At 36.8% G+C, this 14,205-nt stretch overlaps 1 protein-coding gene across 13 annotated transcripts in view; it reads right to left on the reverse strand.

Annotated features, from left to right (window-relative positions):
• Positions 1-12,786, reverse strand: part of LOC115219624 (intersectin-1) — a 424,167-nt gene extending 411,381 nt beyond the window's left edge. For all 13 annotated transcript variants that reach the window (XM_036509616.1, XM_036509621.1, XM_036509620.1 and 10 more), the window contains exon 1: positions 11,923-12,786. The gene's annotated coding sequence lies outside the window, so the exon portion shown is untranslated. The remainder of the gene's footprint in view (positions 1-11,922) is intronic.
• Between the last annotated feature and the right edge of the window lie 1,419 nt (positions 12,787-14,205).

Raw genomic sequence — 14,205 nt, forward strand, 5'->3', positions numbered from 1 at the left:
ACACTTGGCCAAGGTACTGCACAGTGGAACTGAACCAAAACTAAGTGGTTACAAAGCAAGCTCCTTAGACATAATGATGGAACAATTCCACACAAACCTATGCTGCAGAGTACAGTCAATTATATCAATCATGGTACTTCACTGGTACTTTATTTTGTAGACCTTGAAGGATTCAAAATCAAAGTAAACAGCAGTGGGACTCAAATTCAGGATATAGGCCACACCTAATACCACAAATGAAAATAGCTATCTAGATATCATATTCAATGTTTATACACCATTGGCAGACCTAAGGACATGCAGTGTTAAAAACACAAATATCAAAGTGACATGAAAATTTATTCCAACTGTAGTCAGTCAGAACACCAGAAACATTTTGTTTTGTTTTTTTAGTCTTTTTAATGGAATGCTCTTGCAGCCATCCACATGATCATATCAGAAATCACTTCTGATAAAGGAAAAAATGAAATAAACATTCACTACCCTAACATGTCTTTTCATCTTCTGAAACAGTAGGATGTGGTTTGAGAGAAATTCACTGTTATTTCTAGCAAGCTGAGCAACTGCGAAGAGGCTCACTCACTGGCTCATAATGAAAATGATGATGACAGCTTTCTGTTAGGAGTTGCAGTCGCCCAAATATCAAAAATACGAACCACCAACTAGGATGGTTGCAACATACGACAAAACTGGATATTAGGAGCAGAGTTACAAAACTTGAAACAAAGGATTTCCTGTTTGTTCTACAAGTTCGTAATAATAATTTTCATATAGATAAGAAGTCTCATATTTATATCTAACAGGCACCAGGAATGAAACCAGAAGTGAAGAAAGAAAAACAAGGCATGAGAAACAGAAGCTATATTATTCATGCCTTTCCCAATAGCTTTAGCAGAGAAAGTGAGATAGCTGCAGCCTTTGCATTGCAGACTTTATTGATCAAAGATTTATCTCCTAGACACAGACATGGCTGTGTGGTTAAGAACTTACTTTGCAACTATGTGGTTTCAGGTTCAGTCCACTGTACGGATCCTTGAGCAAATGTCTTTTGCTTTAGTCCTGGACCGACCAATGTCTTGTGAGTGAATATGGTAGATGGAAACTATGTGGAAGCCTGTTGTGTGTGTGTGTGTGTGTATCTTGGTATCCCACCACTGCTTGACAGATGGTGTTAGTTTGGTAACATCCTTACAACTTAGTGGTTCAGCAAAAGAGAATGACATAATACGTACCAAACTTCAAAATAAGTACTGAGGTCAGTTTGTTTGATTAAACCCTTTATAAACTCATGCCACAGCATGGCCTTAGTCAACCGAAAGAAACAAGTAAAAGATAAAAGATATGCTGTGATGTTCATGTCTTTCCTGGTATAAGGGTGCAAGCATGGTGGTATCATTAAGGAATTCATTTCACAGTTACATGATTTGGAGTTCCCTCCCAACATGTGGCACCTTGAGCAAGTCTCTTCTATCATAACCTTGGATCAGCTAAAGCCTTGTAAATGAAATACAGTAGACAAAATGTGTGTGAAAGCCTGGTAACAGAACAGTTCTTACTTTTGGGGTGTTAAGCTTAATCCATCATCCAGCCCAGTACCCAGCTAAACACTAACACATGGCCCTTGGGTAACTTTAACAGAGTTCAATCTTTGCAAGCATTCAAATCAGATATCAGCTCAAAGGATAAGATTTTCTCTTTCCTATCAGTCCTAGACACCCTGCCTCACATGTCTTTGAGGCCCTGCCCTGTCAGCCATAGAAGTCCTGCCCTTCTTTTATGAGTATCATCATCATTTTAACATCTACTTTTCCTTGCTTGCATGAGTTAGATGGAGTTTATTGATGCAGATTTTCTACAACTGGATGCTCTTCCTGCTGCCAACCCTTACCTGTTTCCAAGTAAGGTAATATTTCCCCTCGGGTCAGACATGTTTATGCAGAATATCAGTAATGAATAACAATCATTTACAACAACCACACAATATCAAGACAAGGAGACACACACACATATACCAAGCTTCTTCCAGTTTCCATATAAGAAATCCGCTCACAAGGCTTTGGTTGACCCAGGACAATAGAAGAAGACACTTGCGCAAGATGTCACTCAGTGGGACTTAACCAGAAACCATGTGGTTAGGGAGTAAGCAATGTAAAAGAAAGTAAAAATCATTCCATTAACCCCTACTCATCTAACCCCCCAATTCCCATAAAGAATTCTTTATTATGATTTTGAAGAGGAAAGCAACTTATTTGAGTTATTGAACAATAAAATATTTATTTTGGTATTCTAGAGTTCCAATAATCTCCAACACTGAAGCAATAATAATAACCTTTTCTACAATAGGAACAAGGCCTGAAATTTTTGGTGAGGTGGCTAGTCGATTACATCAACCCCCAATGCTCAACTAGTGCTTATTTTTTATCAACCCCAAAAGGATGAAAAGCAAGGTCAACATTAACAGAATGTGAAATCAACGCCATTAAACATTTGTGAACTCAATGCCATTAAACATTTCATCCATCATACTAAGGATTCTGTCAGCTCACCACTTTGCAAGCAATAATAATAATGATTACTCTTTACTCTTTTACTTGTTTCAGTCATTTGACTGCAGCAATGCTGGAGCACCGCCTTTAATCGAGCAAATCGACCCCGGAACTTATTCTTTTGTAAACCCAGTACTTATTCTATCGGTCTCTTTTGCCGAACCGATAAGTTACGGGGATGTAATCACACCAGCATCAGTTGTCAAGCGATGCTGGAGGGCCAAACACAAACACACAAACGCATATATATACACATATACGATGGGCTTCTTTCAGTTTCCGTCTACCAAATCCACTCACAAGGCTTTGGTCGGCCCGAGGCTATAGTAGAAGACACTTGCCCAAGGTGCCACACAGTGGAACTGAACCCAGAACCATGTGGTTGGTAAACAAGCTACTTACCACACAGCCACTCCTGCACCTATCATCATTATTATTATTATTATTATTATAAAGCAACAAGCTAGCAGAATTGTTAGTATGTTGGGCAAAATGCTTAGCAACATTTCTCCAGGGCTCTTTACACTTTGAGTTCAAATCCCACCAAGGTCGATGTTGCCGTTCATCCCTTCAGGGGTTCGATAAAACAGAATATCAGTCAAGTACTGATGTCAATGCAAAATTTGCTAGCCTTGTACCAAAATTAGAAAGAATTAGTATTATTATTATTCTGTCGAGGTCAACTTTGCCTTTCATCCTTTCTGAGTCAATAGAATAAGTACCAGTTGAGCATTGGGGGTCAATGTAATTGACTTACCTCTTCCCCCAAATTTGCTGGCCTTGTGCCAAAATTTGAAACCATTATTATTATTAGTAGTAGTAGTGGTGGTGGTGGTGGTGGTGGTGAGGTAGCAAGCTGGCAGAATCGTTAGCACGCCAGGCAAAATGCTTAGCGGTATTTCACCTGTCGCTGCACCCGGAATTCAAATTCCGCCAAGGTCAATTTTACCTCTCATCCTTTTGGGGGGGTCAGTAAAATAAGTACCAGTTGAACACTGGGGTCAATTTAATCGACTCATCCCGTCCCCCAAAATGACCGCTCTTGTGGCAAAATTTGAAACCACTATTATCATTAGTAGTAGTAGTAGTAGTAGTAATAGAAACAAGGCCAGAAATGTTAGAATCAAGGTACAGATGATTGTATTGACCGCAGTCTTCAACAGGTACTTTATTTTATTGATTAAGGCAAAGTTGACCTTAGTGGGATTAGGGATTTCTAACATAGAAACAAGGTCACGAGCTAGTGGCAAGAAGTAGTGGATTAAAGTGCCCCCACTACTTGACTGGTGCTTTTCATAATTTGCACTGGAGGAATGCAAAACAAAGAACTACCTTGGCAGGACTTACAATTTCTAACGCAGAAACAAGTCTATAGATTTTGGAAAGAAAGTACAGGTAGGTGATTATGTCAACTACAGTAATTTTTCTTTTAACACCTTGAGCTCCAGGATTCATAAGGTTGGTTACCCAATTTCCATGGTAGATAAGTGATTGAGATAACCCCCTTTACTCTTGAATGGGATGCCAGTTCATTGCAAGGTTCAAGGCAGGCATGTTGATTACACTGATCCCAGTTCTTGACTGAACTTTTACTATATCAACCCTGAAGGGATGAAAGACAAAGTTGACCTTGGCAGGATTTGAATTCAGAAGAAACGCTGCTATGCATTTTATCCAATGTACTAACCATTCTGCCATCTCACCAATAATTAACTGTTGCTTATTTTATTGACATCCTGAAGAATAAAAGACAATTATGACCTTCATGTAACTGGAACTCAGAATGTAAAGAAGACAAAACTAAATAATAATTTTCTACATAAGCATAAAAACCAGATATTTAGAGGGGAGAGGGTTTAGTTGATTAAATCAAACACAGTACTGGACTAGTACTTTATTTTATGAGTCCTGAGAGGATGAAGAGCAAAGTTGACCTTGACAGGATTTGAACTCAAAACATAAAGAACCAGAATAAATACTGCAAGCTGTTTAGTCTGATGCTCCAATGATTCTGCTAATCCATCACCAACCAATGAGATACTTTATATCAGCACAAAGGTTTGAGATTCAGAGGGAGGGAACAGTTGATGATATCAACCATCAGTACATGCCTGTTAGAGTTATCAACTTTAGGAGAATGAATGACAAAGGTGAACGTAACAGGATTAGAATTCAGAACATAGGGAATCAAAACAAATACAGTTTTGTGAAGACATTTTCTCTGACACTCCACCTATTCCACCCTTCTGCAGAACAATACAAAAGAAGAAAAAGAAATGGTTTCTGCAGGCACAAGGGCCCACAATTTTGAGGGAAAGGGTGTTAATCTGTATCAACAAATCCTGTGCTTGACTGATGTGTCATTTCATAGCCCTGGAGGGATGAAAAGCAAAACTGACCTCAGCAGGATTTGAACTCAGAATGTAACGAATCAGAACAAATACTGCAAAGCATTTTTGTCCAATTCTCTAATGATTCAGCCAAATCATGAAAAAGCATTACTATATTGCATCAGGCAAACAAAAAAAAAATTGACATAGAGATGTAGTAAATTACAAATCCACTCTCAATGGAGTGGGTGAGTGGTGCACACTGAAAACCTTGTTAAGGCTCATAAGGGACCGATAATTTGCATGTCAGTTTTCAAGGCATTGGTTTTCAAATGACCAATACTTTCCCTCCAAAGACAGGAAACCACTACTCTATTGCAAGCAAGATTTCCTGAAAAATTTACCTCCTAGCCAAGCATGAAGCCAAATTCACAAATATGCAATACTTAGAATAGATTCAAATAAGAGTCCCCTCCTCTCAACCAGCATCCACATTGTACATAGGAACACAAAGACAGGCTCGATGGAGATTTGTCTGTTATTTCTAGCAAGTCTAACGACCAAGTGGAATTATATTCGTAGGTAACACTAAGATTGCAGTGGTGACGGCCGTTTAGTTCCATGTAAATCAATGAAACAAAGTGCCAACATTTTATTGTTTTCCGTTGTTTAATTTTAAATATTCTTCGAATGAATGAAAAGGAGAAAAGAATGAGAGGAAATATATAATGTTAATTAGTACCTGACAGAGATAGATAAGAATTAGAAACGTCAAGATTCACCTTTAATTATACTGCGACCAGATGTTTTTGAATCGTGTGACCCAGCAATGCTGGTTTCCATTGGAGGACACAAAACACACATAAGAAAGGTGATTGTACAAATACAAATATACGTATGTGTACACATACATATGTATGTTCGTATACGTATGTATGATGTATGTATGTATGTGCACATACAATGATTAAATCGGTGAGCGAATATTTTAAATCTACTTAACACATGTAACTAACCTCTATATGCGCAATGGGAAAATAATAATTAAGAGTGAGTTAGATATTTAGGGAGTGAGGGCCATTTATTTATTTATTTATTTATTTTTTACACAAAAACCACATTAAGAACTGATATTTTCTAACATAGATCTTAAAATTTTGGTATGTGTGTGTTACTACAGACCACAACCATAACCAACAATTCGTCTCGTTTCTGGACAAGAAGGAACCCCTTTAGAAAACATTAAACCAGGCAGGACCAGTAGCCAAATCTACCTCAAATCACCCCCTTACACTCTTTGAAAAAAAAAAAAAAAAAACACTGGCTCATTTTTCTAGTAAATCGAATTATTACGAAGAGGTTCCACACAAAACTGTAGTGATGGAAGCTGTTTAACCCCAGGTTATTTTGGTCATAGGTATCTGCACCATCAGAATCAATCTGAGAATGAACAAAACAGCAGCAATTAGTGTCGTTTAATAGTTATTTTATTCCGTCACCAGCCCGCATTAAAAGACGAGAAAAACCGAGGGAGATTTACTAAGGGTGATGTGAAGAGACTAATGTGTCCTATTATTTATTGATATTACACTCGTTAAATAACTTACATAAGAAGAAAAGGTAAAGATTAGCATAATATATCTATCTCAAACTGGCAATTTACATGTTTGTGTGTATGTGTGTGCATACTTGTGTGTGTGTGTGTGTGTGTGTTACATCTCAGCTGTAAAAGGTGAACGATCACACGGCATTAGAGTGAAGAAACCACTCAATACATACAAGACCTCTATCGATCAGTTAAATTTCCCACCACCCAACTCTTTGTTCAAAATCCTAAGCCTACCACAAGAAGCAGCTGACTACAACTCGCGCGCGCGCACACAATATGCAATCGTACATACGCACGTACATATACACACATGCATACTTATATATATAATAGTATAAAACTCGGCGCGAGAAGAGAGTTTTTCTTTAAGGGATGTATTTCGAGGTTTCTCAAAGTAAAAAAATATTTACCAGACGAAACTTCGAAGTAACTCACTTCTCTTGTGTGTGTGTGTGTGTAGCTCACCTGATGCGAAGGAGGGTGTAACCTTCATTAAGTATTCGATGTGTGCATACATATATATAAGGCATTCAATTTTATCATAAACAAGCATATCTACATATATACATGCATATATATATATACATACACACGAATACAACTCGACATACACACACACACAGAAAAGAGAGCTGCGAATATAATTAATGCTATTCACAAATCGATAATAAATACATTTTACATTAATAAATCAGGTGAGGAATGTAAAAACAAAAAAAACAGCGGGGAATAAAATACTTTAAAATATTCGGAATACAAATAATTACAAAGAGCATACGTAATACACATTATGTATGCCAGTTCTCCTTCGTATATAATTATTTGAATTACATATCTGTGTATAATCGTCCAATTTGAATAATTATATATATATATATATATGGTTTTACTGGGATCTCCCTTTTAAGTAAAAAGAATAGCCATAACTCTTTGACTGCTATTTCTAAATTCGGTGTGTGGTGAGGCAAATCGTTGCTAAACCCTTAATTACTTAGTATGTATATATATATATATATATATATATATATATATATATATATATATGACTCCCCCCAGACACAACAGTATATACACATACACAGAAGCATATATTCATGTGTGTGAGTGTAAAACTCGATTCTTCACTTGTTACATACGTACACACATACATACACAGACCACAATAGGCCCAGTGAGCAGCGAATATAATTAATGCCACCTACAGATCGATAATAAATTTTACATTTATAAATAAGGTGAGCTACGGCCTAGAATAGAACATTTAATATCATTATTCAAAATCACAGACATCATTCGTATTTCACATACATACACACACACACACACACACACACACAGATAGATAAATAAATAGATAGATAGACCCGCGTACATTTTTTTATACGTATATTCAAATGGGTGGATATAGGTGTGTGTATGTACGTACACACGTGTGTGTGTGTGTGGGGGGGGATTTTTCAAGTTGATAGGCGTATGACATTATAATGCCGTCTAAATTAAACCTTTTAAGCTTCGTGTCTTGGAATGTGACCCCATCTTACATGTGACCCCATTTTTCCATCACGATCTTTCTATTTAGTTGGCAGCAGAAGGACCTTGTTCGCGATATCAATACAATAATACATTTATTATTATTATTAGGCGGTGGGTGGCAGAATCGTTGGATTGGCGTGCAAAAAGCTTTGCATTATTTAGCTACGTCCCTTATCCGTTACGTGTTGAAATACAAGAGGAATTCCATTTAGTCTTTCAAACTTCCGGGTTCATATCATAAATAGCAATTAAATATCAAGTTCTTGATTAAATAGAATCAACGAATATATATATATATATATATATATATATATATATATATATATATATATATACATATATATATATAAATTGTTACTCAGAGTTTATGTCCCGTTCGTCGGACAGTTTTGTTTCGAATCAAAACTGTCCGACTAACGGGACATAAACTCTGAGTAACAGTTTTTGTGATATTTTTGCTTGTTTTTTAATAAAGCATATTACTCTACCTCCGGTATTCGAGTACTATTTTCTCCACCTTGTTTCGCATTTATGTGCTTACTCTGGTGTGTGTGGGTGTGTGTATTATATGTATGTATGTAAGTAGGTAGGTAGGTAGGTAAATAGGTAGATAGATAGATAGATAGATAGATAGATAGATAGATAGATAGATAGATAGATAGATAGATAGATAGATAGATAGACAGACAGACAGACAGATCACCAAAATCCTATTGTAGTATCGGACAAAATGACACGCAGCATCGACTACATTCTAGGTTCAAACCCGCTTAAGTCGACTTTACATTTCATCCAATCAGCTGAGCATTGGGATCGATGTAATCGACTAGATCCCTCCTCCTCCCCCAATTTGCAGGCCTTCTGCCTATAGTAAGGAAGATCATCATTATCGTCTAGAGTGGCGAACAGGCAGAACTGCTGGCACGCCGGGTAAAATGCTCAGTGGCATTTCATCCGTCTTTACGTTCTAAGTTCAAATTCCGCTGAGGTTGGCTTTGCCTTTCATCTTTTCAGGGCCGATAAAATAAGTACCGGTTGAGTACTGTGGTCGAAGTAATTGACTAGGCCCCCTACCTCGAAAAAATTTCAGATCTTGTGTCACTAGAGTAGAAAGGATTATTATTATTCTTAAAAAGAAAACTCACAGCTGATCTGAGCACACCCGAAATTACGTAAGTGTATGAAATGCGCGGGAAATCAATATACATTACAGAATCAACGCTCACAAAGATATCTATAACCGAAAAACCATTTCTACCATCATACAGATTTACAGATCTACCACACGATAGCAAAAGCGCAATAAATATGTCATTGGGTTTCGATTACCGTTATATAGGCATTTCACTTACGAATACTTTACTGCAAAAGTTGTCCGAAAATGCATTAAAATCTTAACTTCCCGTGTCACTAGCCTACACATTTTCCGCCTTTACTGATGTTGCTTTAACCCAAAATCAGCTGGTTTAGTAGCTTTATGCAATTCCAGTGGTTAATATCAAGTTCCCTCACACACACACACCCGCCAAACAAACATAATGCATCTCGGAAGACTTTACGCAGCAAGTCCTTTCTTTCTTAGAAGCTTAGGAGCCGGTGAGGTGTGATGCGAACGAAATCTCGTTGCTGTTTCTAGCGAAACGAGCGAATTTGTAAAGAGTTCTTCGTTCTGACACAATTTGTGGTAGTGTATGTCTGTGAGTTGACGACTTATTTCGGTTGTATCTCTGCTCGTAACAATTTGTGAACTTCACGAACCAATGATGGAGCCTCTATGTAGTCGTTCTAATAGTTAGAAATAACAGCCAAATCCCCTACAAACCACACATTACCATCTTAAAAAAATAAAATGGAATAAACACATTGTAGAAGGAAGCCCTAAATACACTCCGTGAAAATAAGCTAGGAAGGTTATGAGTGGAACGCTTTGACAATAGTCGGAGCTAACTAGTGGGTCTTAAACGATACGGTCTCTTGTTCGAGGACGACAAAATAACTCCTCTGGCTTGATAAGGTCTATTGAAAATAGGTAGAACACACATACACAAACACACACACACAGCAATAAGAGAGAGAAAGCGAGGAAACAAAACTGCAATCATAAAATGAAACGATATTGATCCAACAAATCGATGGGATTAAGTGGGGAGTAACATATTATGTTGTAGCATTCTGAAGGTCACAGAAAAGATATCCAATTAGTGATTAGAAGATAGAATGCGTTAGAGTGATTTTTGTTTCCTTAGAAATGAGCAAGTCTCGGAGTTTCGAAAGTAAATACAATAATATGCAACAAGAATTCTTTGCCGAAGGCTACAGGCTTCTAACTCCACTTTTCTCCATAGCTATCTTCAAGGATATGCTTGATTATTGCTACAAAATAGCAACAATCATAATCACAAATGTATGAAACGGTTCAGAGAATGTGTGTAGGAGGAACTGATGTTTGTCCAAAAAGTGGGGAAGGTGTACGCGATCGCATGACTAACTAGAAACAACCAAATTTCCCTCCCATCTCTATCCAACCGGTTATAATGTGTCTGAATAAAAGACGAACAGGAATGCTTATATGATCACAGGTTTATTTCGTCATCAGGGCTAAACTGGGGTTAAACAAAATGATGATGGTGGTGATGACAATTTTTTTTCACATTGGCACAACAAGGTCACAAACCTCTAAGGTGTGACAGAGGATGAAGTGTATTACCGATTGAAATCGGCGTCAATACATGTCTGCTATTCATTTTAGCAAGTCATCCTGACTCATTCCAAATGCTTCAAAGGCAAAATTCAATTCCTCCCGTGGGATTTGAACTCGGATCCCGAAGTGGACTAAAATATTGCCTGGTATTTAATTAATCAATCGCTTCGATCATGTCATGAAACGATGACTACGACGACAACGTCGATGAACCTCTCTCGCAAGTACAATGCATCATTTTACAGAGTAAGGAGGGGAAGGTGATTAGATGACATTCATACATTTCTCAAAGCATTATTCATTGACGAGAAGGGAAAATAATGGCTAGAATCAGAAAACGAAACGCATATTCGCCTCACTAGAAATTTGAGTCAGTTTTACTTTTGATTTCGCAGCAAAGACAGAATATATGAGACTAAGTGACATTCATGCTCTTTGCCATCATGTATAGCTAACAATAACCAATGTGTAGTCCCCTTTGTTTTATATGAAGAATTTGACTGCGATTTCGAACTATCACAGTGCAGCTCCCTCCCGTTTCCTCTCTAGTTGAGTCCCAAGATCATGTTTGATCGAACCGACATAATCAAAAGCATTCTAATCGTGACCATGTCGTCCTTTATATAAGTATTATTAAGTCAACAACATCTGACGCGTCCGTTCCTTTCCAGAAACTGTAAGGTGTGGTTTGAGAGAGGTTTGGCTGCCATATCTAGCAGGTCAGGCGATCACATAGAAGATTTCTCAAGTATAGCTTCAACCGGCGTACAAATGTCATAGTTATACTAGAACTTGTTTATAAGTTGGTTTTTCTTTTTTTGTATCATTTCTGTAATTGTTTTTTTTTAATCAACTTTGGCGTATATAACGTACAATTACTAACTATTAATTAGTAAAACTGTCGCGTTGCCGAATACATGGCTTCTGGATTCGCTTATGCTGAAATGCTAGAGTTAGCAATAACGTGGGTAAAATTCAAGATATCTTGTCTTTTATTTGCCGGAATATCAAAGCATTGCAAATGAAAAACCACAACCATGATCAACCAATTATAATAATGTACTTATATACACATGGAAGACATATATATATATACACACACAAACACACACGACTCATTACAAATAAAATTACATAAATACACACGCAGAAATAGAAAATATATTAATTTTCACATATTAAAATAAGGCTAAAATTCCTTACCTTGATATGTTTTCATTGTGATAAAATTTTTGACACAAGAGATATCCTAATGCCAAAGTGATTTAAAGTATCATATTTCTATACATATATATTTTAAATTTATATATATATGTACATGTATCGACTGGAATTGCTGTCTTTTTGTTAATTCAATTTTTGTTTTTTTTTTGTTTTTTGGTTCTTTACGTCGTTTGGTGAAAAATCTGCCACACAATTTACCAAATTTACCGATTTCTATGATGAAACGACGATGATTTATGTAACATATATTATTACGACAACGAAAGAAATTGTCAAGGAATTGCTGCGGACTGTTTTTTAGTTTGTTTTTTTTTTGTTTTTTTTTAATGTCTTGGCTTCACTTTTCTTTTTTTTTTGGTTGTATGGTAAAACTTAGATCACACACAAAATGACAAAATAAATATATAAATGAAAAGATAGTTATCTGGAATTTATACTAATTCTGAGGTGCCTACACACAAAACAAAAGCCTTCAATTAGTATCAACGATATTTTAGCTGTTGACTTTTTGTGGATGAGGGGGCAATTGTTTCAAAGACTGCTGCCAATAATAAACACCCCCCAGAAGAGCATGACAGGGTCACAAACACTATAAGAGAAAAACAGGTTTTCTTTCAAAGGTACCCCCCTTACGTTGGCATTATTCTACAGTTATTCAGCTTCTTTTTCTTGTTGTGGTTGCAAATAACACTCCTGCAGTAAATAAATACATACATATATCTATGTAAATATTTGTTATGTGTGTATATAATATAATATATGTATGATATGTGTGTGTGAAAGCAGCTTTTTTTCCTTCTTCGAACCAAGAAGCCTTATCACAGATTCTAGACTGAAAATGGAATTCTGGGTAAAGTGGGCGTAACGGCTGTGAGATTTAAAAGCCGCACTTTCGTAAACCATTTCTCCCAACGAGTCAGTTTATTCAATCTATATCGTCATTCTAGATTAGTCATGGTCACCCTACGGCCCGGAGGACTTTCTGAATAGCACGCATAACGAAATATTTATTGTCTTCGATTTTATTTTTAGAGGTACGACTGGCGTAATGATGAGTCGTATCTCATGCGGCTCGCTTCGGGGAAAAAAGTTACCCATGCTTGTTCTAGGATGCTAGAACGGATGGTAGTAAAATCTCCTCGTTCATATCACTACATTTCATTGCTGCTTTGAAAGGGTTGGGGGAAATGACACTGGATTATTCAAGACTTAATAATCTTTAATGTGGGAAATGGTCTCGGTTGTAAGGACTTTGGTCATCGGACTTGCAAATTTAGGATTGACCACAAGCCGAACGACAAGGAGTTCCGATGTGGCCATTCGATCGACTAGAAATAGCAGCCAAGTTATATCTTGTTGTCTTATAAAAACAAAAACAAAAAAAAGACACACACGAGCCCATGTAGCTCGAGGTGCACTAGGTCTAGAACAAAATATGACATGATAGTCATAGCTGGACTGTCTTTGATCATAGACAGTCCAGCTATCTGCTCAGTCAGCACCGACACTGGACTTAACTCTCGACTTATATTTACATTTATTTCATTAATATAAAATTCACTTTCCGTCTGACTTCAATAAGATAGACACATACATACATGTATGCATGAAAGTTGTTTCAATGACTTCGTTATTTGTCATTGAACACATCGGATTTCTTCAAATAAATACTACAATATAGGTACATTGACAGGTAAAGTTTAGAGTTACAGGTGCAGTAAAACAACTAGTCCAGCGCGTTTAATGAGGTTTTTCCCGACAATTCTCATCAAAGAAATGTAATTTTTGTCTTTATAGTACAAGGAGTTACGTCCCTTTAGGTTTTCGGTTCAAATCTCATCGAGGTTGACTTTTGATGATATTAGAGGTACTTGACAACTGTTGGACCAGATCAATACTTCTATATACTCTTTGCCCTAGAAAATGTGTGACCTTGTGCCAATGTTAGCAATCAATATTTATGATAATTATTTATTTCCATATATCTATATTTTTATTTTTCAGCACAATATTCCACCTTGAATTTGTTTAGGGAACACGAGTTGTGTGTGTGTGTGCGCGCGCGCGCGTGTTTATAAAGAAGTTAAATAAAGTGACATTAACTGGAGGAAATTAACTGAGAATTCGAAACTACTTCAGACAGTCGCTTCAACAATAACTTAACGGCAAACCTCAACGCCTACTACAATTATTGATTAATCTTTTTTTAACTCAGCCACTTCAGACCTTAGAGGTTTAGAGACATGTGATGTTCCTTTATAA

Source organism: Octopus sinensis, linkage group LG15, assembly GCF_006345805.1.
Source record: "Octopus sinensis linkage group LG15, ASM634580v1, whole genome shotgun sequence".
Taxonomy (NCBI): Eukaryota; Metazoa; Mollusca; class Cephalopoda; order Octopoda; family Octopodidae; genus Octopus; species Octopus sinensis.